This window comes from Raphanus sativus, unplaced genomic scaffold (genome assembly GCF_000801105.2).
Source record: "Raphanus sativus cultivar WK10039 unplaced genomic scaffold, ASM80110v3 Scaffold0045, whole genome shotgun sequence".
Classification (NCBI taxonomy): Eukaryota; Viridiplantae; Streptophyta; class Magnoliopsida; order Brassicales; family Brassicaceae; genus Raphanus; species Raphanus sativus.
The window spans coordinates 22,501-26,834 of record NW_026615368.1 but is presented as its reverse complement, the minus strand read 5'-3'; positions in this window follow the sequence as shown (position 1 = coordinate 26,834).

Below are 4,334 nucleotides of genomic sequence, written 5' to 3'. Positions count from 1 at the left end.
GATCAGTTGAGAGGAGCCAAGTGGTTCTCAAAAATTGATTTAGCCTCAGGCTACCATCAAATCCCCATTGCACCAGAGGATGTGCAAAAGACAGCATTCAGGACAAGGTATGGCCACTATGAGTTTGTGGTCATGCCGTTTGGACTGACCAATGCACCAGCAGCCTTCATGAAGATGATGAATGGTATCTTCCGAGATTACTTAGATGAATTTGTAATCATCTTTATTGATGATATACTAGTATACTCTAAGACAGAGGAGGACCATGAGAAGCATCTCAGGTTGGTGCTGGGACGGCTAAGGGAGCAGCAACTCTTTGCTAAGTTAAGCAAGTGCAGTTTCTGGCAGAAGAGTATTGGATTCCTAGGCCATGTGGTGTCTGAGGAAGGAGTTTCTGTTGACCAGGAGAAGGTCAAGTGTATACAGGAGTGGCCAAGACCAAAGAATGCTACTGAAGTTAGAAGCTTCTTGGGTTTGGCCGGGTACTACAGGAAGTATGTCAAGGGGTTCGCAAGTGTGGCACAACCTATGACACAACTTACTGGAAAGGATGTGAAGTTCACATGGTCTGATGCATGTGATAAGAGCTTTCAGGCCTTAAAGATCATGTTGACCAGTGCACCAGTGCTAGTGCTGCCTGAGGCTGACCAACCATATGTGGTTTACACAGATGCATCCATCACCGGATTAGGCTGTGTGCTCACACAACATGGGAAAGTCATTGCTTATGCCTCCAGGCAACTAAGGAAGCATGAGGGCAACTACCCAACTCATGACCTGGAAATGGCTGCAGTGGTATTTGCTCTGAAGATATGGAGGTCCTACCTGTATGGTGCCAAGGTCCAGATCCTAACCGACCACAAGAGTCTCAAGTACATTTTTACTCAGCCTGAGTTAAACTTGAGGCAGAGAAGGTGGATGGAATTTGTGGCGGATTATGATCTTGATATTACTTACTATCCGGGCAAAGCAAATCTGGTAGCAGATGCCTTGAGCCGGAGGAGAGCTGAAGTGTCAGCTGAAAGAGAAGCTGAGGTATTGGAAGGGATGGTCAGGTCTTTGAATCTAAACACCTTGGTCAGTGAGGATGAACCTCTGGGGCTAGAGGTTGTGGATCAGGCTGATCTCCTGAGTAGAATCAGACAAGCACAATGCTTGGATGAAAATTTGCAAAAGGTTGCAAGGAATGACAAGACAGAGTACCAGACGGCCAGCAATGGTACCATTTTGGTACATGGGCGTGTGAGTGTTCCGAGTGACCGGGGACTAAAGGAAGAGATTATGAGGCAAGCTCATAAGTCTAAGTTCTCAGTGCACCCGGGGCTGAACAAAATGTATAAGGACATGAAGAGGTATTACCACTGGGTAAGGATGAAAGCAGACGTGGCCGAGTGGGTGGCCAAGTGTCCAACTTGCCAACTAGTCAAGGCCGAGCATCAGGTTCCCAGTGGTTTGCTGCAGAACCTCCCTATACCTGAATGGAAGTGGGATCACATCACAATGGACTTTGTGACTGGGTTCCCAACGACAAGGAGTAGGAAGGATGCAGTTTGGGTGATTGTGGACAGACTGACCAAGTCTGCACACTTTGTACCAATCAAGAAGGGTGATGGTGTGGATGAGATAGTGAAGATCTACATTGATGAGATAGTAAGGCTGCATGGAGTGCCGGCCAGTATAGTCTCTGATAGAGACCCGAGGTTCACCTCTTATTTCTGGAGGGCTTTTCAAAAAGCCTTAGGAACTAGAGTGAACATGAGTACATCCTACCATCCCCAAACGGATGGACAATCAGAAAGAACTATCCAGACACTAGAAGACATGCTGAGGGCATGTGTACTGGACTGGGGTGACTCATGGGAAAAGCATTTGCCACTGGTGGAGTTTGCATACAACAACAGCTTCCACACCAGTATAGGCATGTCTCCCTATGAGGCATTGTATGGGCGGCCTTGCAGGACACCCTTATGCTGGACCCAAGTGGGGGAGCGCAGCATAATAGGTCCTGAGATTGTGGAGGAGACAACTGAGAAGATCAAGTTGGTCAAAGAGAAGATGAAAGAGGCACAAGACCGCCAAAAGAGTTATGCTGATAAAAGAAGAAAACATCTTGAGTTTGAGGTTGGTGATCTAATCTATCTCAAGATGATCACATTCAAGGGAAGGGCCAGAGTTTCTGGAAGGAAGAAACTGGACCCAAGGTTCCTAGGTCCGTTCAGGATACTTGAGAGAGTTGGGGCAGTGGCCTACAAATTGGATTTGCCATCTGAGATGGATGCTTATCACAATGTGTTCCATGTGTCCCAACTAAGGAAGTGTCTGACTGACCAGGACATTGTGTTGCCTGAGATTCCAAAAGATCTTGGTAAGAACCTCACCTTAGAGACAAGGCCGGTTCGGATCATAGATAGAATGGAAAAGGCAATGAGGAGAAAGACTGTTCCTATGCTTAAAATAGTATGGGAATTCAATGGCAAGGATATTATCACTTGGGAAACCGAGGCAAGGATGAAGGCTGAGTATCCTGAGTGGTATAGTCAGTATGTGGATGGTGAACCATCAAGTATGAACTCGGGGACGAGTTCCTTCCAAGTGGGGGAGACTTGTCATGTCCCAAGTTCTAGATAAGCCATCCGGATGGGCCATGGTGCGAGGACAAGCACCAGCCAGGTCATGAGACCAAAAGGGCAAGCGTATCATGGTCCATAAATGGGGTTAAGTGCATCAGGAAGCTGAGACTTAACCAGAATGAAGGAAAGGTAGGCTCAAAGGAGCTGGACAAGTGTTTTGGTAGCTGGCCGTAGAGGTTTGGTAGCTCGGGCAGCTAGGAATGGAGTGAGGCAAGCTCACAGTAGCTCAGGCAAGTCTAGGACAGCTCCAGTAGCTGGCAGGTCAGCTCACTCAGCTGGGGAAGCTAGTGACCAGCTCACCTCAGCTGGACGGAGTGAATAGCTCTTGGGCGGTTGGACCGGACCATGAGCGGTTATGGGTCCGGCTCGGTGGTGGCATGGTCAGGTGAGACCATGGAGCTTGGCAAGTGAGCTAGGTACCTGGAGGAGTGTTGGCAGCTGGAGATCGATCAAGGGGAGCGGTTGGAGGCAGTTGGGAAGCGGTTTGGCCGAAGAGATGCAAAGGGAACCGTTTGTGCCTTTTCGCCCAAAACCGTGCAACCGTTCGGTCCAACTGCTGGTCGATGACATTTCCTATAAATAGGAGTCATTGTTCATCGATTTGGATCACGAAAATTACTAGGCAAACCTCTGCCAAAATTCTACCAGAGAGAAAGAGAGAGAGACCGGCGGTAAGGAGTGATCCGAGTGGTGGTCCGGTGAGTTTAAACGGTGGAAACGGTTCAGACAAGAACATGGCAGGCGGGCAAAGTGATAAGGACAAGAGGAAGGAGACAGAGAAGGATGGAGGCGCAGAGGAACGTACGCCTAAGGTACTGATGCACTCCGGATGGTAACCGCGCAAGACCATGGGTTTAAATGGTCTGGCCGGTTGAACCATGATGTGTTGGTTGCATCCGTTTCTTCCTTTCTCTTTATCAATCTCTTCCCTACTATTTTCTGATGTGGTCTGAGGGTTTAAACCCGCGGACAAACCCCCAAGGTTCGGATTGATCAGTGTAATCTCTCCGCGGCCTTGGTTGGGGAGGTATGGTCCGATCTCATGGTTCCCAAGGGAATCATTGGGGTTTGGCGATTGTAATCTCTTAATTGGGATTTTTAATGAATTATCAAAGTGTTAGATTCAATTTATAACATGGATTTAGGGTTGGTCCAGTTTGGCCGGTTGGCGGTTCATGGTCAAGGTCGTTATGACTGAGGCCGGTTCTGAGGAATCCAATTGGACCATTCTCTTAGTTTGGATTTATCATGATTTATCATGTATAGTTTACAGTTTTTGGCCGAGTATTTAGTATGGTCAGAATTGGGGTTAGATGTGATCTAGGGTCCGGAACCATGTACTGATTAGTTTGATGTTAGGATATCGGATCATATGTATATTCATGTGTTGTGGTTTGGTTTCAGGAACAAGCAGTGATCGTGGTAAAGCTAAGGAGTCTTGAAGACTTGGCCGTGGATGGATGTGTGATGTGTGTCTAGATTAGATGAACTTATGATAGCCTATTGTGCAACTTGTGTGATTGAATGATTTGTATGGATCACATTGACTTATATATATAAAATGATGTTTCTTTCATGCTTCCGCAATGTACATGTTGTTTATAAACCTCAATGAACTGAAAATGACTTAGAAATATTTGGACCTAAACCGGCTGAATTACACTTAGACATCTAGGTAAGTACTTGAACTGGTTGGATCATGGG